The sequence below is a fragment of the Candoia aspera genome, chromosome 3, assembly GCF_035149785.1.
Source record: "Candoia aspera isolate rCanAsp1 chromosome 3, rCanAsp1.hap2, whole genome shotgun sequence".
Lineage (NCBI taxonomy): Eukaryota > Metazoa > Chordata > Lepidosauria > Squamata > Boidae > Candoia > Candoia aspera.
Genome location: NC_086155.1, coordinates 145,040,417 through 145,067,947, shown reverse-complemented (window position 1 = coordinate 145,067,947; position 27,531 = coordinate 145,040,417). Strand labels below are relative to the sequence as shown.

The window sequence follows — 27,531 nt, the reverse complement described above, 5'->3', positions numbered from 1 at the left end:
CCTTCACTCCTAGTTTTCAGCAAAGCTCTCAAACTTTTCTTTTTAACCAGGCCTTTGAAGTTGAAGCTTAGTTGTTACATTGCCCAACATCATGTATGTATGTATGCATATACATTTTTATAACATTGATGGGTGTTTTACTTATGAAATGGTTCTGACATTGTTTATTTTTGAAATGGGAGACAAGTTGCAAAGTTTTGTTTTACTGATATCCACAGCCCAGAGTCTCGCAATTGGGGTGGTCTAGAAAATCTTTTAAGCAAGTACATTGTGTGTGGCAGCATAAATGCAAGATTTGTTTTCCAATAAAATTTTTAAATCTGATATTTAAAAGGGCACATCCCAGCTTTAAAACACTGACCCCATTTTTCATTTAGTCTCTTTCAGTCTTGAATTAAAATATAATCCTCCTTTCCATTTTATCATGCTCTTTTAAGATAGGTTAATCTAAATAATAATAGTAAGCATAATAAAAATTGTATAAACATTCCTAAAGTATTTATATATTGGAACTGGCATAAAACTTAAGACACTCTATTTACCAGAAAACAGAATTCAAATTCAAAGATTATTTTGAATTTGATGTGACTCTCCAAAAAATCAAAGCAAACCTGAACATCTTTCCTCCAATAGCCACGTGTGTGACAGATACTCTTTTGTATGTACATACAAATATATACATATCTGTACATATACTCACTAGCCAACATCCATACTATCAATGACAAGCTAGAACAAGAAATTAATTAATGATTAAAATTAATAGCTTGTAAAATAAGGCACTATGTTTGTAAAAATAGATCTTCCATCTGCATATGTAGAGGCAAATCATTCTTCACTGCAAACATCCCCTCTTTCCAACAGAAACCGTACGGAAAAAGCAAGGGAAAAACAAGATGTAGATGATGGTAAGGATGATCTGCACTGGAAGGAAAGATAAAAGGGGAAGATAAACAAGTTGGAGATGAGATAATGGAAAAATAACTGGTCAGGGAGAGGGAAAGAAGGCAAGTAATTGTTTGCAAAAACTTCAACAGATGTTTGTGATGGGCATGATACTCTACAGTAAATCCCACCGAGTTCAACGGCTCTTATTTCCAAGTTAGTAGGGTTTTAAATCTTTTCAATCATCATGAAACCTTGTAATAGTCCAAACTCATGCAAGGAGCACGAGAGAATCCTTCCATGTTTAAAAGATGAGTATCTGCAGTGAGGCAAAAAAGGGGTAAGTCTCCCTGAGAAAGGGAACGCTAGAAAAATGCATCAAGGCTACAAAAACACCACCTAATTTTCTAAGTCTTCATTCTCAGTGATACTCTGTGCTGCAATGTAAGATGACTCCCCCACTGCACAGGTAACTCTTATTGACTTATTTTATATCTCTCCCACTTCAGCAAACTCTGGGTTGCTCATACCACATTGTAAACAGTTTAAAACCCATATATTAAAATACCCCATGGTTAAATTAAAAGCATTATAAAACAGCACTCACCCTCTCTACTCTTACTGACTTCTCAGGCCCCAAATGATCAGTGGAAAAGCTGTCTAAAAAGCTAGGTGGGTCAAGGGCCCAGCCTGCAGGTGACAGAGTTCATGCTGCTGAGAACCCTGCCCACTTCCATTGTCCAGTAAGATGCAAGCTATCAGGTGACACTCTGCTAACACAGTTAAAGGTGGAGAAGTACTGACGCAGTGCTTCCCTCATTGGCACAGGGTAAGCCTTTCCTCATCTTCCACTACCATTGCTCTAGGCAGCACTTCTTCCACTTCAACTCCTGGAGTTTCTCCGTGAACCACAAATCCTCTTGGAATCTGCAGTTAGAAACAAGCCATGAGGGCAATCATGTCAATTCCAGGGATAATCCAGAGTCATGACAAAACAGCTACCATTTTGCTTGGAAATCCCCAAGCCCCAACTGGAAATTGAGATGATCCATAAGGCACCTGGGGCACACCATGTCCCCCACCTTTTAGGAGACCAGTAGTAGCAACTAGCTGCAGGCTGCCCAGGAAGAGATCTACATATGTCATGGCAAAGCACTAATTACAATATCCTCCATCTTGAGATCAAAAGCCATATGCTCCAAGGTGAAAAAGCAACTGAAATCCATCAGTACTAACAGCTGAAGCAAGTCCCAGTACCAGCCCTACAGTGAGATCTAGAAGCTTAAGTACATAAACATCTGGGCTGAAGGGTAGGAGGTACACCAACAAAATCACTATGTTATCCCTAGAGTCCGAGTTCAGCAACTGACATTTGTATCCAGCAACCTCTGATCCTAACAGCCAAGGTCTCATACCGGATCATTGTTTTCCCCTACAACTAACTGTGATGTCATTGCCTAGAAGGCAAATCTCAGGTAGGCTTCATCTGTGCCGAACAGGTCTCAGGTATGAACACCAAGTCCACGTATTCCCTCCTGACCAAGTAATGGAGGAGCAAAGTCTTACTGAAAAAGGTCCTGGCATTTACTAACCTCAGCCTATGGCCAAAGCACCCAACAATATATTATTTCTAATGTAGAGAAGAGGCAATTGGGTTCGAGAGGGACTGGCATCATGTTACCAATTACCTTCCTGCTGGATTAGCCAGTACAGTGTCATATTTTCCTTTGTATACTGGTACCAACTTGCTTCCCTCCCTCCCTCATGAACCATATCTCATATTCTCCCACACATACAAGTACTGGATCATACACAACCATCACTTGTTTTCCTTGCCTTGAGTAGAAGTTGATTTAGCTATCCAGCCTGAGGCTTTTTCTACCAGTCAACACTTTCCCCCCACTTCTCAACCTTTCCCAGCACCCATATCCACATGAAATCTGTACCCCTACATACCCAATCCCTCCTAATAGCCCATCTCTCACTAGGACCTCAATATGGTAACAGTTTATTCCTTCCCCCCATGTAACCCCATGGGCTTTCAACAGACATTTTCTGAACTTCTTCCAGAGAGAGATGATCTTACAAGCTGTTCAGTATCAGAACAAAGTATCTAACAAGTCAGTTCTTGGGCAAAACATGGCAAGTAGTGGGCAGTGATAAGAAGCAGACAGTCTTATGCATCTTCAAGAAAGAAAAAATCTTACACAACCACATTTATACTGGCAAGAACATAGAATGGCCATAGAATCTTTTAAATACATGAAGTGGATCCAACTTAACTGAACATGTAGATGCCAGAATATATCTATCTGTACTGTTCTAACATAACATCTAAGTTGGAATCAACAGGGATAACCTTGCTTTACAAATGCCTCATAAATAAGTCACAGAAAACACTAAGAAATTTTCTTCTCCATCCCATGAATCATAAGAAAAGCCTCTTACAACACAGGACAACTGTATTAACAGAAGCAATAGTGGTAGAAAAGACTTCTTTGCTGCAGTAAGTCCTACAGAATAGTCCCTGAGTCTAAGCTGGGACCATCATATTTTTTCTGTCATCACTATACTAGCCATCTTCTTTACTGTTTCACTGCTACCAGCTCCTCCATCATAAGACCAATCTTGCTTAAGAATTTCCATCATATGAATTTTCTAAGCCATTTCCCCATTTAGAGGTCAACTACTATGCCAACATATGAAAGAAGACATTATAAAGCCATCAAAGCTATAAGGATCCATAAACTCTCCCAGGAGCAAACATGTAGGAAGTCCTCACACTTTGAAAATATTTGAGAAGCCAAAATATCTCTGCCTAAGACAATGGAATTACATTCAATTCCCTGATCTCCAGATCATCTTCTTCTCATCCAGCAGGGAGGGCAGAGGTTCACAGGTGCCATGGAGGCCATGAAGACTGGGATGCCCCTGATAAGAAAGCCTTAGCAGGGTCAGAAAAATCCCTCAAAACTATCATCCCATAGCACTCAAAACCTCTTTCAGCCAGAGCATGAAATGTTCTGCTTCTAGCACATAGGAAACAGATCTTATCTGAAGCATTGTTGTTTGATAGCCATATACATACAGGATACCCAACTGTTAAAATATCCATGCCCCTGAAAAACAGCACTCTCTAGAAATAATCAGACAATGTCTTTATCATTGATAAAAATTTGTGTCCACCTTTTGGGAAAATCAATACATGTTATAGTCCACATTAGCCTATAACAGAAATGGGCAAAGCCTATCCTGCAGAAGTAGTTGAACTCCACTCCCATCAGTCCTGGATGATGGATATGGCTTGTTACAAAACATTAATTTGCCAGAGGACAATCTGATGTCACTGCACACCCTTTTCTATCACCCCTGCTTACCTCTGAAGGGTAGGATGCTCTGTACCACCACTACATATCTTGGGGGAGAGCAGGGGGTTATGGAAGGGTGAGCATCTTTTCAAACAAAATTCTGGCTGCAATTTGAATGTTTTATTAATATATGTTTAAGTGTTTCCTTAATAAAACTACACAGACATAAAATGATATTTCTGGGACAGTATATTTTTTTTAAAAATAACATTTAAAAAGTTGCTGCAATAACATAATCTAAGTTCACAAATCAGCTTAGTCCAGTTCGTTTCACCATGTTTTATTGAATAAATCACAAATAGCTGAGCTCACACATCACATTGCATTAAAAACTGGGTTTATAAACTGCTACAGCGGGGTTAATATAATGCACCAAGGCAAACCAAATGCATGTTATGGCTTAGACCAGTGTGTGAACTGAATCACAGGGTAAGAGAAAGGTGTGGGAAACATCAACAAGCCATGTCATATCCTGTCCTTGAATAGCCTAGCATGGGTTGCCACTGAGATTATTCATTTTTTGATTTACCAGCCTTGGCTAAGGTCAATGAAGGATGAGGAAGGTAATTACTCTAGGCATCAGAGGAAGTAATAAAGGCAACTGTCAGCACCAAACAGGGGTATCACTGTTAAATGGATAGCCAGTCTTAGCATGGTACATGCTGCTGACTTCATTTGCATGAGCTGGCTAAGGTGTTCCTCCTGGCCTTTATGATCATTAACTGGCGAGTCTGCATAAAGTAATTCAGATTATCCTGAAAGACTCCAGGATCCAAACAAATGATAATCAGCCTCAGTTATCTCCAAACAAATATAAAGGCCTACATGTATATATTCAAATTTTTCTGATGCCTTTTAGTTTCAGTTTCCATGAGGCAAAATAAATATATTCTGCTTCATTACAATATCAGATAAACGAGTAATAAAACGTTTTAAAAGAAAATCAAAAGGAGGGAGAAGAAAGCTAATTTGTCGTATTTTATGACCTGGGTCACATGCTGGCAAACTGCAATAGTAAAAAATAATTTGTCGACCATCTATATTAACAGAAACTGTTTCTGGAATATAAAATGTTTAGACAGAGAGGCAAATCATCATGAAATTATATGGAAAGTGTTATGACTTTTTGAGCTCCTAAATCATTTTTATGAATCTACTGAGGAAGCTGATCCTTAATTTAGGCAGGGGTGCTGCTTGTATATAAGGTGCCTTTGTACATAAAAACAATTTTTTAAATATTCCAGCTACATGCATGTACACTCATGCACTGTTAAGAACTATGTTTTAATATTCTAGCTGCCTGCACGTGCCATTAAAAACACTTTTTTTTTACCTTGTAACTTGCACCCACCCCCCAACGTGGAGCATTTGCACTGTGGGTTGCAGTGGCCTTGAATTTAGGGATTAGCAAACATGTATAATATTTTCATGCACGTGCAATTTAAACTTTTAAAATTCCTGTTCTTCTCCCTCCCCCTCAAAAACCCATAATACTGTAATTTTTAAAATGGATGCTGTCTAAATACTACCTTCCTTCTGTTATCCTTCTATCCATGTCCTATCCATGTTTTCTCATTCTATCCATTAAGGCTAAAGACAAACTATGGATCACCTCTATATAGTGGCCCCTTTAAATCTTAAATTAAACCCCTTTGTACCCTGCTTCCATTTTTTTTTTTTAATGACATAAGCAAACCATTTGGAACAAAACCAGCCAGTACAGAAGGCAAGTTCATCTTGTGGTCTGTGTAACCAAAGCCCATATCCTCATCAACACAATTCTACCTATAAAGCTAAAGAACACTATGGTAACATATATGAAAGTACTGTACAACCACCGAATGCTGCAATCACTGCAATTATTGAAATAGTATTATCTGTTACTGCTAGTAGTTTTTTTTTAATTGCCGTTGTAGTTGTTGAAAAATTAGGAAGCAAATTGCCATCTTCATCAAAACCCAGGGAGACTTTTGCAGTTTTTATAAAAAAACTTATGTGGCCAGTTATATTTTGGGCAAACTGTCTTACCATTTTATCTGGTCAACTAAGATTTCAGAAAGTTGAAAAACAGAAACAAAAAAGAACAGTGAATCTCAACAACTATCGCTGTATATATACAGAAAGCATAAAACAAGGTATCAATGCAATTAATATCTGCTACAGGCAGTCCTCGACTTACGACAATTGGGACCCGAATTTCCATCACTAAGTAATGCAGTCTTAAAGCAAGACATCAGGTGACTACATTGCTTAGGACCGCAATCCTGGCATTCCCCATTGCCATCAATAACCAAGAATTGTGGGTCGTTAAGCGAGTACTCACCCCAATCCAATCCATTCTGGGCTTGGCCCCCCCAGCCCCAAGCCTCAGTAAGGTAAAGGACTACCTCTAACTCCTCCCACCTGTGTGTTCCCCCCGCCCACCCTTTTGGCTGCCCTACAACCTGCCTCAGGGCAGCAAGCAGCCACAGAACTGCACGGTTCTAAGGCTGCTTGCCAAGCCCCAGGAAGCTGCAGCCACCCCAGCCCAGTGCCAGACCCAGACCCAGACCCAGCCACAGTCACCCTCATGACGCTGCACTCTGAGACAGCTGCCATGCTGCACTCTGCCACTCCAGCTGACCTTCGTTGTCTTCTTGCTCCTGCTGCTGATGAGGCATGCCCGGCCTGGCTGCTGGGGGCTGGGCTTCGTGCTGCAAGAAAAAAAAATGCCAAAAGCAGCAGCTTGGCAAAGAGGTCATGGGCGGATCTGGGCTTTTGGAACACGTCCATTTAGGCTGCATCACGGCTGTAAGCTTGATTGAAATCTCTCGCCTCCCAAACGCTCAACTCAAGTTGACTGCAAAAACCTCAGTTCCTGCAGTCTACTCACAAGGAGCAGATGTCTGGAGTGCAAATGGGCAATATCACAGTATCTCCTTTATATAGAAAGCAAGCACTGGCTAGAATTTGCCATCTGACTGCAGATTTCTGCAGCAATGCCATCCCTGTTCTTTCAGGGACATCTAGTCCACCATAGATCCTCAATTGGAAGCTTAGTTTTTCATGTTTTGAGTAGCAAACAGTACTAAACAGTAGTAAATCTTTAGTCTGGAAGTGTCTGATTCCAGTTCATTTCAATATGCTGATGCCTAAGATGCCAATGTTCAGTCAATTCATTTCATCTTTCACTGTGTTGAGCTTTCCCATGATCATGCTTATGTTCCATGTTCCCACTATAAATCTACATCTGCAGCTATGTAATTCCATATTTGCAGCTTCAGATTTTATTTTCTTGCATGGCAGCATCAGCAACTAGTTGTCCTAAAGGCTTCAATCTAGCCACATCATAAACACCGTCGGTATTCTCAGAGACCCCCAGTTGTTGTTCCTCAGTAATATGTTGAGTGCCAGCATGAGAGTCCCACCATTCAACACAATATCATCAATCACTTTATCTTGTCTATCCATGTGGTTTTCTTGGTAAAATACAGGGGTGGTTTACCATTGCCTTTTCCTTTAGTATGAAATGATGCTGTTGCTGCTGTCACTAAAGTGATCATCTACCTCTAGCATCTTCCTATATCATCACTACTGCCTTGTTTTAGCTGGGCAGCTGGGATGACCTTTACACCTGCTGGGAATATACACTTCTGATGTACACTCCCAGCATTCTTTGCTCATTCCCCCCCAGGAAACATACTTCCCTCCGCCACAATGGGGCATATTTGTAATCTCAATTACAAATGTAGTCCAGAGTGATTTTATGCACTAAATATTTTTTTCAAAAACAAAGCAAGTAATATTGCAGTTTTTTTTAAAAAATGGTTAATAATTTGGTGTATCATGCAGAACCAATATGTTTATTCAATAAATGATATTTACACAAACTACGACTTAGTAGAAATCAGGTCACTGAGTGTACATTTTAAAACTTACCGAAGGAAATCAAAATGCTTAGATAATTTTGATAATGGCCTATTTAAACTCAAAGTTTTTAACGTACAAACATACACACAAGTTCATGATTGCATGTTAGAGCCATCCTGTGATGCAATGTGAGGGTGACCTTGGAAGACGGGCTGAAGAAGAGATGCCACCTAGGGAACAATCAGATAAAAGAGAAAGAATGCCGCAATACAGTAATGGCCAGAGAAAAGAAACTTAGGAAGGACCCTCCTTAACTACTCAGGCAGTAAAGAGGGAGGGTGGGAGGTTTGCACTTTCAGACTTGCAAGATTCTGTTAATGTAGCCTTACAATAAAGCAGAATTAGCTCATCTAGTCATGTTCCCTGTCTTGTTTACCTGGGAGGGCTGGCACATCCTTTGGGCTATTACATCCCAGAAGACTCTGTTTTGAATACATGGTCTCTTTCCACAGAATCAGATTCAGAATGTATATTCTTTAGATGGAAATCAGTTCATAAGATAAGCAGAAATAGCACCAAAAAACAACAACAGACTCTTATATTCATGCTTATCCCCACTTAAAATTATAAGCACTATTAAATGTTAAGGATTAAATTTTAGATTAAAACATTTTAAATCTTTCAAATACCATCCATTTTGTCTTTACTGATTACTTTTAAGGTCTTTCTTTAAACAATGTGAGCTTTATTCCTTTTGACTCTTGTACACCAGCCAGCTTTATCAGCTAATTTAAACATTAAAGAGAATGGTATACCACTAACAATCAAGTATCCTTGCTGATATATGATATCAGAGGAATGTTTTTGGTCATCCAGACCAAAATGGAATGCAAGTCTATCATCACGAAGCTGTGGAGCAAGTTGAATAACCACTTCCTCATACTTTTTTAAAGTTTATTCTTCGAAAAGCTACCCATATACATGGCGGAAAACTGAAAAGGAAGATCAGGTTCATGTATGAGCAATATCATTTGCTCAGAATATGGGATTCCCTAAATTTAAACATTACTAGAGTGACACAGGAAGAAGCACCACAGTACGGACCTAGCATTATCTATCAGTTGTCCATATAGTCTTTTCAAAATTCAGAAAACAAATTATTCCTCTACTAAAAAAAACAGCTATACTCAAGATGTTTCTTAAGAAAAGTATAAAGGACTGCCCTACATCTTTTCATAGTCTTCCACAAATCTTGTGGGAGAACATATGCATATCAAAAGCAACTGTTTTCTTACTGTGCCCCAAATACATACTGAGTACTGTATACACACTGGCAGACAAAAATCAATGTACAAAACAGAACTCAGATTTGAGACATTTCTAGAATACGTTTTCCACAGGGGCTAAAACTTTCATTATCAATGTGTTATTAGTGTTCATAGCAGCAACATATCTAGATCGATCACCAAATGTAAGGTGAGATTCAGACATTAAAGATCCACTGAAAGTAGTACAATTTAGTATATGAGCCCAAGTATGACTTAAGTCTAATTCCAATTCATAATTACCCTGGAGAATGAACCAAATCATCACACTACTATTACAAAAATAAAAAAGCATTAAAAGAACCAGAAACTAATGTGTTTGCTTATATATTTTAAATCCTTAAAGAAGGATTCTCCACCCAAATAAAACATCACCAAGGCCATTCACCTTGTGTGAGATGGGCAGCCATACAAATTTGATTAAATGAATAAATAAATTCAACATTGTTTTGGTAAAATAATAACCCAGTCTGAGTCTATGGGGACCTAAGCCACAACATCAACTCTGAAATTAGCAATCAAAAATTCAGAAGCAGTATAAAAATAACTACTGGTAGTCCTTGCTTAACAACCATTCATTCAGCCACTGTTCAAAGTTATGACAGCGCTAAATGAATGGTAGTTACAACTAGTCCTCCAAGTTTCAGTCATTGCTGAGCCCCCACATTCACATGATCGAAATTTGGGCACTTCACTGCCTGCCTGCATTTATGACCGCAGTGTGCACTTCAACTCCCCACACCTATCTCCTCCCCATCTCTGCCCTTTTGGCTGCCCTACACTCCACCACCGCTGCCTACTCCTGCTGCCCTTGCCACCCCAGCTGACCTTCGTCATCTTCTTCCTCCACAAGGCCTCAGTGGTCATAGGGTCGTGGAGGCCTTGCAAAAGGCAAGCAGCTGCCTCAGCCAGGTATACCTCGCCAGCAGCAGGAGGAAGACGGCAAAGGTCAGCTGAGGTCGGTGGGGAGCAGCAGTGGAGTGCAGGGCAGCCAAAAGGGTAGAGATGGGGGTGTGACAGGCGGGTGGAGGGAGTTGAAGTGGAGGTGAGCATGGCAGGGCAGAAGCAGCATGAGGTCCTCGCCTAACGGCCACAACTGGGGCTAATGGAACTGCCTTCACTAAGCAGTGTGGTCACATGACGTTTCATCTAACAACCTCTTTGCTTAGTGATGGAAATTCCGGTCCCAATTAGGGTTGTTAAGTGAGGACTACTTGTAGTTCTCAATTTCCCTGAAGATCCATAGTACATTTTTCTCCAGCATAAATAAAATATTTTAGCCTTTAAAGAAATAAACAAAGTCTCCCAGTGACGCATTGAGTTCATTCAGTATTTCAAAAAACAATATCTTGCACTAATCTCACACAAATTGAGATCATGACTCTGCATTCATATGGATGCAACAGAATAGTTCATTAATTAGGTTTATGAATTAATGCTATAAGTGAACCCAGCCAACAGATGTTTTCTAAACAGCTTAGTGTAACATGTGAACCCAGATTGTTTTGTACAGTCAGTATAAAATATAAACAAGCTTTATGGATTGGATTCATGTATGCTATGCCCAAAGTTTAAAACATGATTTAAGCCATAATGCTCTGATTCTCGCATAATGGTAAGTCAAAATGGCTGCCTTCAAGTACTGCTACACCAAAAATGAATAAATTACAGTATAACCTCAATTTTACTGACCCACCTCCACTCACTGGGCTTCAGTTGGAACAGATAGTTTTAATTTGGACTTTACCACCCGTCCCTCACAATAATGTTTGGTCTAGTGCAGGGGTGTCCAATCCGCAGCCCACAGGCGGCCCTGAACAGCTAGAAATGCAGCCCCAAAACATTATTTGGCCATTTTTTTTCGCAACTTGTACCTTGCGATTGGCCAGGCAGGTGACAGCAACCAAGGGAAGGTGCAGGGTAGGGCATGCGCGGCAAAGGGCAGATTTGGGTGTCGAAGGAAGAGGCGGCCCGGGAAGGGTGGCGGGTGCACTGCAAGCCACAAGGTGGAGAAGCGAGTCGCCGATTGGCCAGCCCCGGATTGCCGCTGGGGCGAGCGTGCCATCAGGTGTTTGCAGCAACGGGCAAGAAGCATGAGGTGGGCAGCTTTCTTTTCCTGGCGGGGCTGGTGAGGCTTAGCCTTATAAATCTCTGCACCAGGAAGCCAGGGTGGCAGGTTGCCTGCCCAGCTCTCTCCTCCCAAAGGAGGGGTTTGGGAGACACGGTGCTGGAGGTCTCCAGGGAGGGCAGCAGAAGGAATTTAGGGTTGATCCCTTTTGGCTAGAAAGGGATTGGCCCTCCTTTCCTCCTTTCCAGGGCTGCCTGCACTGCAACGGTCCAGGGAGGCGAGGTCGGGGAGGGATCCCCACGTGGGGAAGCCAGGGCAGGGAGCTGCCTGCCCAGCCCTCTCCTCCCAAAGGAGGGGTTTGGGAGATGCGGCGCTGGAGATCTCCTTCAGGGAGAAAGTATGAAAGTGTGTGTATCAAAAGTAGAAAAATGGGGAACTAAGCCACATTGCACTTGACAAATTCAGCTCCTCTATGTCCCTGACATCTTGTTTGGTGCTAGAAAACAGCTTTTGCTGGATCTTTAGCAGTCCAACCCAAGAAGTTTCAAGGGGACCCAATGATGTCAATACTATGGGTCTGATGTTGAAGAAGGACAATTACACAATAAACGTTTATCTGAGAGCGGCTGAAGTCTACATTAATAGCAAGAGTCTCTGTTTCCTTCAGTTCTCTTCCTGTTTTCCTCTACATTTCTCACCAGGCCTAACCAATTAATAGCTAAGTAATTTATGATTTGGTTGTGACTAATAAATCCAAGATCCATTATGTCATGGATGATCAGGGCCCCTAAACTATGTCCATGGATCTCCAAAATAAAATAGGACATTTTCTTTTTTTAAATATTCTTAAGAGGGAAAAATGCCCCAGAATTCATGAAACTACCAAATCTCACAATTTGTATTCTGATATGGGGGGTTTTGAGATCTACCATGGCAGCAGTGAAATATAAATTTACTCCAACACATTTTTGTTCAGATGATGGTGTTTCAGCTACAACTTATTTGGATTACTGCTATGTGTTCTACATGGGGATGCCCTTAAGGACCACACACAAGTTACAACTGGTCTAGAATGCAGTCATACATGTAGTGTTGGGCGCCCCTAAGTTCACCCATTTTACACTCTTATTTGATTATTAAACTTTGCTTTATTTGCCTACCTAACAATTTACGATGGGCTTGTGTTATTTCTTAAAATATATATTTATTATTTATGTTTATTCCTAAATAAATTTATTCCAGCATGGCTTCAATGTCACTTCAACAGAAAACAGAACCCAAAAGAGAAAAGGAAAAAAGAAAAATCGCGGATGAAGGAAGAGTATTCAACGAAAAATGGACAGATAAGTAGTTTTTTGTCAAGACAAATACTAAGGCACTGTGTTTAATTTGTAGGGGAAATGTGTCAGTTTTCAAAGACTACAATTTGAAATGGCATTATACAAAAAAACATACTGCCAAATTCGACATGTATCAAGGAATTTGTTGTAAAGATAAATTAGCAGAACTGAAAAAAAGTCTGTCGTCTCAACAATGGTTTTTTTTAAAAGTCACAACTCAAAAGGACTCTATTATAAAAGCTAGTTATTTGGTAGCAAATCTAACTGCAAAAAATTCAAAACCATTTACCGATGGCGAGTTTATTAAGCAATGTATGGAAAGCATGGCAGATATAATTTGTCCTGATAAAAAAAGCAATTTTTCTAAAATCAGTTTGTCTCACCAGACTATAGCCAGGCGAATTGAAGAAAATCTATTGAAAGAGGATTGAAGAGTAAAGCTGCTAATTTCAAATTTTATGCTTTGGCGATGGATGAAAGGACTGATGCTACAGATACAGTTCACTTGCCATTTTTATTAGAGGTATTGATAACGAAAATAATGTCACTGAAGAAATGACTTCTTTGGTGCCATTAAAAGACACAACTAAATCTCTTGATTTCTATGAAGCAGTAAAAATGACATTAAAGCGATTTTCTTTAACCATTGTCAACATGTCTGGTATATCTACTGATGGTGCCCCGGCGATGGTTGGTAAAAGCGAGGGACTTACAAAATTGATAGAAGGCAATGCAAGTGCTGCCGGAAACTTACGTTTGATGAAGTATCACTGCATTCTACATCAAGAAAATTTATGTGCAAAGCTTTAAAAATAATGTCATGCAAATTGTGATCAAAGCAGTGAATTTCATAAGGGCCAAGGGATTGAATCATCGCCAATTCCAGGAGTTACTTAAAAGTATGGATGCTGATTATGGGGACATCTTTTACTTTTCTGAAGTACGGTGGCTAAGTCGGGGTAAAATGCTGAAAAGATTTATGATTTGCGAAATGAAATCAAGTCGTTCATGGAATCAAAAAGAAAATTTGTGCCAGAACTTGAAGATGAAATATGGCTCACAGATTTAGCATTTTTGGTGGATGTGACCTCTCATTTAAATGAGTTAAACGTGCGTCTTCAAGGTGAAAACCAACTTATCACTGCAATGTTTCAAACCATAACAGCATTTGAAATGAAACTTAAAGTATGGCAAAGCTCAAGTTATGGAAAATAATTTTATACATTTTAATACGTTGGCTTAACACAGTCCTGTGAACAGCAAGAAATATGCAGCCTTGCTTTTCAGTTTGATACAGGAATTTGAGAACAGGTTTCAAGATTTCCAGAAAAATCATCGATATTTTGGTATATTTACGACTCTATTTTCAGTTGACATAACTACATTACCTCCAAATTTTCAAATGGAATGCACAGAGTTGCAATCAGACATTCAACTCAAAGAAAAATTTGATCATGTCTCTCTACTAGACTTTTATAAGACCTATGTTCCCAGAGAAAAATATCTCTCACTTCACAATCACGCCTTATTCATGACATCGCTTTTTGGCAGCACGTACATTTATGAGCAACTATTTTCAAGGATGAAGCACACAAAGAGTAAAATTAGAATTAAAATTTCTGACGAGCACCTTGAGAACTCACTGAGAATTGCAACCACTTTCATCAAACCAGACATTGATGCATTAGTTTCACACAAAGTCAAATATCCGCTAGTTTTATGCCCTCTTTTTTAAAATTTTATAATAAAAATATAAATAAATAATTTTTTATTACTTATATACATTAACTATATTATATATTTTATGTGTGGCCCAAGAGAATTCCTCTTCATTCAATGTGGCCCAGGGAAGCCAAAAAGTTGGACACCCCTGGTCTAGTGGTTAAGGCACAAGGCTATAAACCAGGAGACTGAGTTTTCCAGTCCCACCTTAGGCATGGAAGCCGGCTGGGTGACCTTGGGCCAGTCACCCTCTCTCAGCCCAACGCACCTCACAGCGTTGTTGTGGGGAAAACTGGGAAGGAGGAAGGAGTATTAGGTATGTTCCCCACCTTGAGTTATTTATAAAAATAATAAAGGCAGTCTAGACAACTGACATAATCTTGTCTTATTATCTTGCATTATTTGTGTAAATGAATAAACTATATAAATCACATAATTATGCAAATCTCATAAATTGACACAAATAACATAAATTATGCTAGTTACATAAAAATGGATGTACGTGACAATTCAGCTTTATCAGGTACCCTTTCCCCTCAACTGGCCCATACCATCAAAATATTACTCTGCATTATGATTCAGTGTGATGTATGAAGTCAGCCATAACATTAACATTTATGAAGTAGTATCTGACAAATGCATTTACGTCAGACAAACTGATTGATAATTATGCAAGATAATTAAAGGAAAACAAGTTCATCATTCATTATGGTAAAGAAATCTTTGAACAAAATTACAATTATCAGAAAGCACATACCTTAGAGGTGCTGGAACTATATTCCATAATCCAAGCCATACACCATAATTTTCACAAGCTTTCATGTCCAGAAATTCAAATTTATAAATCCAAGTATTGATGTCTTCTTTTCTTTACACTGTATTTCATTCTACCATTTGAAGGTTAATAAAATAAAGCATCCAACTTGCTGGATTTAAATATAGCATCTTGGTAGACATTCTGTTTCACTGACATTCACATTTCTTACCTATTCAGTAAAAATAAAAGGTTGCAAGCATAAGTACTAGCACATATTAACACCTGTACTATAAAATAATACAGACCATAACTACGAATGTAATCTCACCAAATTTTCAGCAGGATCTATTTGCAATTATAAGTATACTGCAAGTATAATATATAGTCCTCATTTAGCGACCACAATCAGGACCAGCAACTCAGTTGTTAAGCAAAGTGGTCTCTGTGCTTACAATTTTACTTCAGCTTTCCTTTGCTTTACAGGCCTGTGAAGGTCATAAATGAGAGAACTGGTTCCTGAGTTAGTTTTTCACTACCATCGTAACTGTAAATGATCATTAAATGAGGCAGTTGCTAAGCAAGGACTACCTTTATATCCCAAGCTGAAACTACAGAACACAATGATTGCATGTCCACTCAGAATTAAGCCCTACTAAGTTCAGTGACAGCAAAAGTGTACCAGATTGCAGACCACCATTCTTGATCATAACTGCTGAATAACAGGACTATTAAGCATCACCAACTGAGAGTTGTTTTCTTAAGACCTGGAGTCATATGTTATGCTTTGGAGCTGTATCTCTGAAAATTTATTGTTACTTGATAAAATATTGAGGCAAACTCTTGTTTCAATCTGCTTAGGTAACTCACATAGATTATGGAAATTAGACTATCACTGTCATTAAAATAATTTAAACTGAGTACTTAGGTGAAGTCTCAACCTTGGGCCCTCCAAATTAATTAAGATGACAACTCTTAGATGTTCTTAGAGAATTTAAGGAGCTGCAAGCTCAACAAACATGGATGGTCCCAGATTGGAAACGATAACTTGCTTCCAACTTCTTAAGAGTTACATCTAATGGCAAATTACTAGAAAATTGTTTATAAGCCATTACTAATACATAGTTACAATATTGAGTAACAATTGATGAGTTGAAGTACAGGTAGTCCTTGTTTAGCAACCACAATTGGGCCCAGCAACTCAGTTGTTAAGCGAAGTAGTCACCAAGTGAAACTGCAACTGTGCTTACAGTCTTACATCAGCTTTCGTTTGCTTTACAGACCTGTGAAGGCCGTAAATGCGAGGATTAGCCACAAAGTTTCTTTTTCATCACCGTTGTAACTGCAAACAGTCACTAAACAAGGCAGTTGCTAAATGAGGACTACCTGTATGTAACTGTAGAGATACTGTCAACAAATTGAAACAGTGAATAAGTGCATTGTGGAGTCCTCAGTGCTCTCTGAGCCTTGTTGTTTTCTTGCAGACGTTTCATTACCAGACTAGGCAACATCTTCAGTGTGAACAGGAAGAGGACCTTGCTCTCTGTTTATATATAGTGGCTTGCCCTGCTTGTGTTGGTGGGGGTGTTGTTTTCTCCTTGGGAGTTCTTTGATTGGGCTGTTGTTTGCTGCTTGGTTGATTGACTGAGTTAATAGTTCCTTGATTAGGGTGTATTGTGCTGTCTGATGATTCATCTGGTGTTGATCCTAGTGTTGATTTTTGCATATCTGGGTGAAGTCTGGCAATGAAACGTCTGCAAGAAAACAACAAGGCTCAGAAAGCACCAAGGACTCCAGAGTTCAACCCTGAGCTACAAATATTCGCTTCGAATAAATGCATTCTCCAATCCTAGCTTTAATAATTAATTTGGATAATTAATAATTAATTTGGATAATCTGCACACATTTTATTTTATAATATTTCTGATATTATGCAAAGTACGCATCACACTGACTGGATTCACATATCATGCCAATACATATCATGATTTGAATCTTCAAAAGGGAGAATCTGCAGAACTACACATTGGCCAAGTATATATCCACTGCAGTTTCTAATCTCCAAATCACAGAAACAGCCATCTCACTTCCTAGCTTGAATCCTCTGTTCTCATAGAAAAGCTCTAGGTGACCACACACAGTAGATTAGTTGAAACATAGGAAAGGAGAATCGGAGAAGTTCCTGATGAGAAAGACATCACCAAGATAGATAAAGAAACACAACAACAAATATTTCAGAGATGAGAACTAAGAAAATACTGGCATGAGATGATTCAGCAAATAAGAAGTCAGGTCTCTCTTCTTGCACCAACATCTTTGAAGCATTCTGCTAAAGTCTGTGAAAAAACACCATATAAAGTAAACCCTTAATTTATTGGACTAATAGTGTCCCTTAAAACAGGATCTTCATTAAATCCAAATGGGATTTTATGCATAGGTAAATGGCAAACAAAGTTTTATGGATGTGCAGACATACACAGCTGCATCCAAAGTCTAAACCAAAAGATTACTGTATATTCTGCTATGACATGACCCTAACAAAGCCTATTCATGTAACAGAACCAGAATGCCAACAGTTTGGCTGAACTATCTTACAAGCCAAGATCCACTACTAGTTACGAAGTTAGGAAATTCTGCAACAAATTTCAACTCAGGCAAGTGTGCTCCTCTGCTACTACAATACAGTAGAGCACCTATGTCCATAGCAAAGTATTTGGTCTGGTTTAGTGTTTTGCATGAATGCCACACTGTAGTTTGTAAGCCATGATTTATGGTTTGTGTTGCTTCAATCCAGTTCATTATGGCTTATTCAATAAACTGTTAAGAAAACCACTGTTTGTTGCAACATGCAAAATCAGTCTAAGAACCCATTTATGCTACAAACGGAAACTTTGTAATATCTCCCCAAATCTTTTTAAGGTAAAGTCTGATGGAATGAAGCTTCCTTTAGAGTAATCCACCCCAATCCAAATCCTTTCAGATTCTTTTTAACTACTTCTGTGACCAGAAGTAAAATTGTTTGTGGGACTTGTAGTCCAAAAAATGCCCTAGGACAAGGAAGACCCTATTAGAAAACCTTAGTCCACTTCAGAACTAAAGGGAAACATGGTAAATTTATAAGGCATGTACAGCAGAAAAAGAAAGGAATAAAAAACTATTTGACTAGATAAAAACTACTAAAAACTCACAAAATACCACAGAATGCATAAGGGAAAAAAAGTTACATAATAGATACAGTAAATGAAATACAGTATGGGAAACAAATAGAAACAATGGGATAGACAAAAGTGATTGCAGAAAAATAACAGGATAAAACTAAACAAAAAGAGTAACAGAGGACAACAAATGGAAAGTAAGCAAGTAAAAGTCCCAAAACATAACAGAAGGGGGAAGATGCCACAGCTCTGCAATAAACAGAATTTTCAGAAGTACGCCATGAAGCTAGAACAAAACTGCCTGAAAATCTCCATCTTAATGATGGTCTACGTGGGCTTATAAAATGGTCCAAGTCCAAGCATCCTTCTTTTCCAATACAAAGAGGTATCTGGTGGCACCATTCTTGTACAAATCCTTCCTGTACAGGAAAAAGCCACCAGTCACCTGCATTCCACTCACAGATTCACTGTGGACCACTTCTTCCAAATCCACACTTTCCTTCCAACTAAGCATTGATTTTTTGGGTTCAACCAGCTCCAAATACTCACAAGAATCCCTCTTTCACTCTACATTTAGAGAAGACACATCTCAGCAGGCAATTATTTTCTTCTGCCCAACGCCCAAACTGCCTTACATAAGGAGATCCAACTTGACCACAATGGACATCAGCAAAATCAACACGTAAGACCTGGGGCTGATCATCAGACCTAAGTGGATTTTACCCGATGCTGTCCTACCACTTCCAGAAAATCAGAGTACACCTTCCATGTAATACTTTCAGTTAATTACAAAGGAAGAAGAGAGAAACGTACATCAACAGCTCACCTTCCCTCTCCTCTAGCTTGTGAAAAATAAAAATCAAGATTCTTGAAGTAGCTGTTGGAAAAGTTTGCAAGTCTTTGGGAAAGTTCAAGAAGTGAAAGGATACTCCTGAAAAGACCAGATAACGCAGGCGGGGAGATGAAGAGTTCATCCCAGTTTCCTCTTTTGTTCAAGCTCCCCGATCAGACAAAGAACCAGCGAGCAGCAGGTTTCTCCCCTTTTCCCTCCCATCTCTCTTCCCCCAACCTTTGGTTCCAACAGCAACTCACGACTAACTTCAGCCGCCCCTTCTCCTTCGAATCGTTTTGATCTTCAGATATAGAAATACAGAGAGAGACAGACACAGGCTGTTCGTTTCACGCCTCATCACTAGCTTCCAGTTCAAAACTTCCCTCTAACTGAGCCTCCCAGAAAAACAATTTTAATGGAGGCGGAGGAGGCAAGGAGAATCCCTCCGATCGTTATTTCCGGCAAATGCACCTCTTTGTTCGGATCCCCTTGACAGGCACCGAGAAAGATCCCCCTCGCTATTCAGCCGGGTGGGCGCGTGAGTTCTCTTACCGTTCCCAAGGACGAGTTGTTGCTTTCAGGAAACTGGGATGGGAGCTGGGGAGTGGAAGGGCTACTCAAGCGCCACGCTGGGAGGAGGAGGAGGAGGAGGGAGGGGGGACGGGAAGCAAGTTTTGGGTGAAGCCTTTTTCCTTTCACTTTTGGAAGCGCATCCAGGCGAGATGAACAAAAGCGTCACCGCTGCCGGGACTCGGCGCGCGGCTCTTCCCAGCTTCTGACAGAGCTACCTGTTGCACAGGGAGAAGGAGGGAGAGGTGGAAACGGGAGCATCCAGCGCACAACAAAACGCCAGCCCTTTCACCTGTCCTCCTCCTCAGCAGCAGCCGCCGCCGCCACTTGACTCGATCGCCAAGTACCGACAACAATAGACTGGGGGGAGGGGATTGGGAAAGGAAGGCAAAGAAGCACCGGCAAGGGCGCATCTGGCGTCTTCAACAGTCCCGCAGAAGCAACAAGTCGCAGCCCAAATTCGCTCTGCAAGCTGCTAAGCACCCACGATGGCGCACGCACGCGTATCCGCTGGCCTGGAGTTCCGATACCGTTAATAATCTCCAGGCAAACCTGTTTCTATTGAGATGATCGGAAATTACCACGCGGAGCAAGGAAGAAGTGCGCCCCAAATTCTGCAGCTGCTAAAAGAAAATTCGGGGGAAGGAAGGGCGGTTTGCCTTGTTAGCCGTGCTCGAAGAGAGAAAAGTAACTCACCTAAGGGAGGGGAGCATTTGCTCTCCTAAATGGTGGACGGAACCAAGAGCCTGCTTGGCCCCCTCCCCCGCCAGTGTCGTGGGTCTACAGCATCTCCCACTTGTCTCCACATCACCGCCGAAAGGCAAAGCAGAGCACTCGATTTGGTTTGCGTTTAACTTTCTCAGGCAAATTGACTCTTAGCTCGAGTGAAAAAGAACATACCGAAACGGACGCGTGAAGTACACCCACGAGAAACAGAAAATGGGCCGTGTCAATCTCCCATCTTCTTCACTACCCCGTCCCCAGAAAATAAACTATTTCAGCCACATGCATTTAGACATGAAAAGGGGCCATAGTTGAGGGAATCTAGAATTATATAAACTCTGTGCAACCGTTTGCCTGCATGCACTTTTATTGGATAATACAATGGGAGTCTGTTACTCCGGAAAGACGAAAATATTGAAACCATGATAAAGCTAAAACTCTTTCTCTGCACGTACTTACTATACAGAAACTCCAATCGCGCCTTGCTACCGAGTGCCCGCTCGCCCACCCTCAGTCTATTGGTCCCCTAAAACAGAGCGGGAAAATGTAGATGACGTCACCTTTGTCCTCCAATCTGCCTGAGCATCTTCTGAGCTTGGATGTTCAACAACACTTCGTTTGGGTTTCTTATACTGTACTGCGTTACTATACTCATATTCCTCAATATAATAAAAGGCCCGCTCTACACGGATGCAGAAGATTTAGAGGTAGCTAGCCTAATGAATGCAAAGCAAGATTAGGCAACTTTTGGGGGCCTGGAACCTTCTGAGATAAAATGGGACTCATAAAATGGCTGCCACAGGAGATTTTTATGCTTACAAATGATTGCTGTGAGTGGCTATAGCCAGTAACAAAACTCCATGTACTGAAAGGTGATCTGATCCAGCAGAATGCTGCCTACCATTCACTGGAAACTTTGTGGAGCCAAAAGGCATTGCTGTAAAAAAATACAGTACAGGAGGTTCATGCTTCACTTTGCAGCATGACAGCATCCTATTTAATCTTGCTAGGAGACACTTTAAGGAAAGTCAAGCAAGAGATGGAACATGGTGAACCTCAAAGAGGTTCTGGAACACATGTACACCAGCAGGCACCAAGATGCATAGACTTGCTTGAAACATGGGCATCTGCAGGGAGGGGCAAGGTGACATAATGGGCATCATGATGTCCTTGCACAAATGCGGCAAATTTTTATGTCATTGTGCAATGATGATATATTTTTTTTAAAAGTCCTGATAAAGATCTAGTACATTAGGGAGAAGAATTTCTTGTTTAGGCTATCTATCTATCTATCTATCTATCTATCTATCAAATTTGTCACCGCCCATCTCCTCCGACCAGAGGGACTCTGGGCGGTTTACAATACAGAATAAATATACAATAAAATTCCAATAAATATACAATAAAATTCTAATAAAATCCCATTAAAACTAAAACTAAAACAATTTCTTAACTACCCCAGCTCATAAAATCCAGATGGCTGTGATCTCCTTCAGTCATTATGTAGGAGGGGCACTTCAAGGCACTAGCCAACCCCAAGTATGTCGATTCTCCTCCCTGCCCCAAGCCCGGTGGCAGAGCCAGGTCTTCAACTTCCTCCAGAAAGCTAGGAGCGATGGGGCTAATCTCACCTCCGGGGGCAAGATGTTCCAAAGGGCGGGCATTACTGCCGAGAAGGCCCACCTCCTGGACCATGCCAGATGGAATTCTCTTATCGACGGGGTCCGCAGCATGCCCTCTCTGCATGACTGGGTGGGACGGGCTGATGATATGGGGAAGAGGCGGTCCCTCAGGTAACCTGTTCCCATACCACATAGGGCTAGTGCCTTGAAGTGCCCCTCCTACATAATGACTGAAGGAGATCACAGCCATCTGGATTTTATGAGCTGGGGTAGTTAAGAAACCAACACCTTGAATTGGACCTGGAAGCAAACTGGTATCCAATGCAGCTCGCATAGCGAAGGTGTTATGTGCACCCTTCTAGGGGCACCAAAAATAGCCCGCACAGCCACATTCTGGGCCAGCTGATGCTTCCGGATACTCCTCAAGGGTAGCCCCATGTAGAGTGCATTGCAGTAGTCTATATGGGAGATAACCAGGGCACGAGTGACTGTCCGAAGGGCTTCCCGATCCAGGAAAGGGCGCAACTGGCGCACAACACGCAGCTGTGTAAAGGCCCCTCTGGCCACGGCTGCCACCTGCTCTTCAAGCAGGAGCTGTGAGTCCATGAGGACCCCCAGGTTACACACCGGGTCTGTCTGGGGCAGTGCAACCCCATCCAGAACTAAAGATGACAAAGTCCTGGATATGGAGGAACCCTTAACCCACAGCCACTCCATCTTACCAGGGTTCAGCCAAAGCCTGTTGTTCCCCATCCAGACCCCTACAGCCCCCAGGCACCGAGAGAGGGCAGTCACAGCATCACTTACCTCACCCATGATGGAGGTATACAACTGAGTATCATCAGCATATTGATGATACCTCATCCCATGGCGACGGATGATCTCACCCAGCGGTTTCATGTAGATGTTGAATAGGAGAGGAGAGAGAACTGAACCCTGCGGCACCCCACAAAGGAGGGGTCGAGGGTCGGATCTCTTCCCCCCCCATCACCACTGACTGGGACCAGCCCTGGAGGAAGGAGGTGAACCAGCGCAAAACTACGCCACCCACCCCCAACTCCCTGAGCCGACCCAAAAGGATACCATGATCGATGGTATCGAAAGCTGCTGAGAGGTCAAAAGCGAGGATGGATGCGCTACCCCCATCCTGCTCCCGCCAGAGATCATCCATAAGTGCGACGAATGCCGTTTCTGTCCCATATCCAGGCCTGAAACCTGACTGAAAGGGGTCTAGATAATCCGTTCCCTCCAGAATCCTCTGGAGTTGTAATGCCACCATTTTCTCAACCACCCAATATATTTCCTACTCCAATAGAGAAGAATATCTGTAGCCCAGGGTTGAACTTTGGGGTTCTTGGTGCTCTCTGAATTTGGTTGTTTGCTTGCAGACATTTCATTACCCAACCAGGTAACATCAGTACGTAGGAAGGAAACAGAGAGACCAAAACACATCCTCTCCAGCAGCCAACACTCAGATAAAGTAGGGATCAACACCAGACAAACAATCAGGCAGAAAATAATACTCTAATCAAGGAACTACCAAGGAGGAAACCACAGCCCCACCAAAACTGGCAGGGCAAGCTACTGTATATAAACAGGCAGCAACCCCACTGATGAGGTAACCTAGTTGGATAATGACAAGTCTGCAAGCAAACAATGTGAGGTTGAGGATGTTCCAAAACATTTCAGGCTTATCAGGGTTTTTCCTGCATACAGTTACTTTCATGATGAAGTCAGAGAAAAGATTTCCTTCTTACAATTCTCCCACACATATCATTATGATAGAAGCAGTGCTGTTCTGTGAATCTGTGGTAAATGGATGCAGTGTTACCTAAACCTTTCAGCAGGTCATTTGCAGTGATCTCTCTGTTCTGCTTTGCAGATCTGACCAGTTTTCAGGCAGTTTGAAGCAGCAATTTATCTTAGTCCTCCAGATCATGCTTTGACTTCAACAGTTCTATATAATTTCTATTTTTTAATGTTTCTCGTGGTTGAAATTGCTAGTTGGAAACATTTAAGAGATTTTTAATAGCCTTCCCCTGCTTTGTGAGGGTGAATTATCTTCATTTTCAAATGCTCGAACAGCTGCAAGTCCAGAGTTGTTGAAAGTAGACAGAACAACAGCTGCCAATAGTCTGAGAGGTTAGAAGGGTCAGACTGTTTGTTTATGGAATTGCCTTCACCTTGTGAACTGCAGGCCTAATAAATCAATTGTCTTTTTGTCCTAATTAATAACTTTATACTAAAAAAAAACCCAGCATGGAAGGATGTCTAGCTCCTGCTCTTTCCACATTCACTGTTTTCATATTTTAAATCTCTAAATAATTGCATGTAAATAATATGCATTCAAGTTTACAGAAAGATGTTGCAATGTATAGATGCAACCATTTACCATTTTTCTCCACAAGAAAGCTTATGCAGCCTGTATGGGGCCAGAAGCATTCCTGAAAAGAAAAGTGATGGTAGAAACAGGTATTCTGCTTTGTGGAATTCCAGCATTTTATTTTTAAAATTAAAAGAAAAAGAAACATCTGGAGCAGTGTTTTTCAACCTTGACAACTTTCGTAAGTGTGGACTTCAACTCCCAGAATTGAAGTAGAATTCTGGGAGTTGAAGTCCACACATCTGAAAGTTGCCAAGGTTGAAAAACACTGGTCTGGAGGGTGCCAAAGAGATTTCTGAAGATACATTAACATACACAGGTGCTATGATGCCTCTGACCCATGCAAGAGGGCATATCCTGGATCTCATCTTTACTTCAGAGCAGATGAGGCATGGTCTGAAAATGGAGGACATTAACACTTGTCCTTTGACTTCTTTGTTCAACTGCCCTGGGCCTTTGCAGATGGTGGATTGGTTAGTATAGTCCACCCCAGGCACATAATGGACCCAGCAGGCTTCCAAAAAGCAGAGAAAATTCTCCTGACAGTTTGGCAAACTGTTAGTGCAGCCAGCATTTCTTTTATTCTGTTAGAAAAATGTTTAAAGGGATATTAACTTGGTTTTTTTTATTGTTTTTAATTGTGTTTTTAACTTTGTTTGCTGCCTAGAGTCACATTGGTTAAAATCAGTGGCCCTATAAATTTGTTTAAATAAATAAATGCCTGCTGGCCATAAAATTAGCAAATTACCAATAACTCTCTGGCTGATGGATTCTGCCTATCCTGCCCAGCTGCCCTATTCAGTTATCTGGAACCTGTTAAGGAAAGACGGATGGGACAAAATGCCTGCTGACACACTGGATCTATTTTCAGTTTTCCTGGCAGATAAAGTTGGTGGTACCCACTCTGGGTTGGCTGCCAATTGGATGAGCCTGGGGCAGGGAGTTGGTTGGTGTCTGGTGTTGTAATCTGGGATTCTTTTGAGATTGTAGAACCTGAAGAAGTGGACAGGACTCTCGGTAGTTTGAATTCTGCAACCTATGGGCTTGACCCCTGCCCTTTCAGGCTCCTTTGGGTGGCTAGGCAGGTAGTAAGTTGTTGGATGCAGGAAATGGTCAATGCTTCTTTGAAGGAAGGGGTAATACCATCTTCTTTGAAAGAGGGCCAAATAATAGGCTGCTCCATGGTAGACAGCATTCTCTGGAACATCGTTCCCCTGGAGGTACGTGTGCATTCCCAAGTATTCTTGGATTCCAACAAGCTAGCTGATTTGATTGTGGCCTCTGTCTTAAGCCATTTCAGATGTTCGTTGTTTTATTTTATTGCTATTTAATTTTGTTTGGAGATTTCTGATTTTTTCTCCCAATGTTATACTTTTGTTGTGGTTGTGAACTGCCTAGAGTCATTCAGGATTGGGGCAGCTTATAAATGCTATGAAATAAATAAATAAAATTGTGCACTCTGGGGGAACCAGATATTAAATAATACACAAGAAGAATTTATCCATAGTGCAGCAAAGCCAATCTTTCTAAAATAATTAACCTTGCTGACTTAATTCATATAATAAAAGAATGTCAAATAGAATTATTTTTTAATTAGTTCATTTGCTGATAAAATCGATGAATTTTTCTCTTAATGCAAAGATCCACATCCATTTATAGCAGCACCCAGTGGAATGCTATTGGTTGATCTTCTCATATAACCCAATTTTTTACAATAATGTCATCACCAATAAGACTGTTTGCTTCATACAATATGCAAATCCTGTAACACTGATTATTTGGTTTGGACTTAGTATGTTATCTGAAATCAGCGTTTGTATCTTATTCAGAAAACCATAGTTAAAACATATCATGGCTTAATGTTGTCAATTATGAACACAGCTAAGTGATGATCATATAAATTATCCATCTTAATAATTCTTTTCTCCCATGTTTGGTTTGAGGGCCTTCCTGAATGCTGTTCTTTTGATAACTAGAAGAACCATCTTGTAATTTCCTAGTCTACATTTATTAACAGAAGGTTGTTATTTAGCCATGTTGTATTTAGAACTTAATTCTTCAGTTAGTATATTATTTCTCTAAATAAGGTGTTCAGTATTCTGCCTTCTCACTAACTCAACTTTGCCTTTTCCCACAAGTCTGATCAAAGGAGGAAAAGAAAGAAAAACCATTGTGCTGGGTTGGTGCATCATGTGTAAGTTTTACATAATCTTTTGACAATATAAACTACCAGTTTTGCATGTGAGGCCTATCCATCCCTTGTCTTCTATAACAATTCTTTAAATTTTCTACCCAGATAGCAAATTTATCTATCTTCTAAAACAATTTCTTCCTGAAAAAGTCATTTCTCAATTCAGCATTCTCTTATTTTAAGAACCCATTTTGGGGGAGAAAGCTAGAACACAGAAATTTGGTGTTGTGCTTAAGAAACCAGGCTAGAAACTGGGGGACTGTGAGTTGTAGTTGGGCACAAAGCCAGCTGGGTGACTATGGGCCAGCCATTCTCTCACAGCCCTAGGAAGCAGGCAATGGCAAACCACTTCTGAAAATCTTGCCAAGAAAACTGCTGGGACCTCACCAGGAGTCAACATTGACTTGAAGGAAAAAGAAGAGGAAGAGGAAGTTGTTGTTCAGGACACAGTTTTTGCATGAGCAGTCTTTGTTCACAAGTAGACCGCTCTTATGCCCATTTTTGCTTACCATTTTCTTGCATCCGTTTTTTGTACTCAAAGTGAACGGGAGTAGTGCAGTCACAAATGGTGAAATCAGTTTCTGACCCCCAGCCACCCTTTCCTGTCAGGCCCATCAGTGCAGTCCTACCTCACCAAATGAGGCAGCACTCCTTCAAACAAGTATTCTTTCTCAAGCCAAGAATTATCCCACGTATCTATTATTCATTTGCATCTTAAAGACATTTGTTTTTAAGACCTCATTT

General features: G+C 40.7%; 1 long non-coding RNA gene across 3 annotated transcripts in view; it reads right to left on the bottom strand.

Annotated features, from left to right (window-relative positions):
• The window catches only part of LOC134494059 (uncharacterized), a 187,903-nt gene extending 167,810 nt beyond the window's left edge, over positions 1-20,093 (bottom strand). For all 3 annotated transcript variants that reach the window (XR_010067637.1, XR_010067638.1, XR_010067636.1), the window contains exons 1-2: positions 19,851-20,093; positions 15,315-15,543 (exon numbers count right to left, since the gene is read on the bottom strand). This is a non-coding gene — a long non-coding RNA (uncharacterized LOC134494059). The remainder of the gene's footprint in view (positions 1-15,314; positions 15,544-19,850) is intronic.
• Between the last annotated feature and the right edge of the window lie 7,438 nt (positions 20,094-27,531).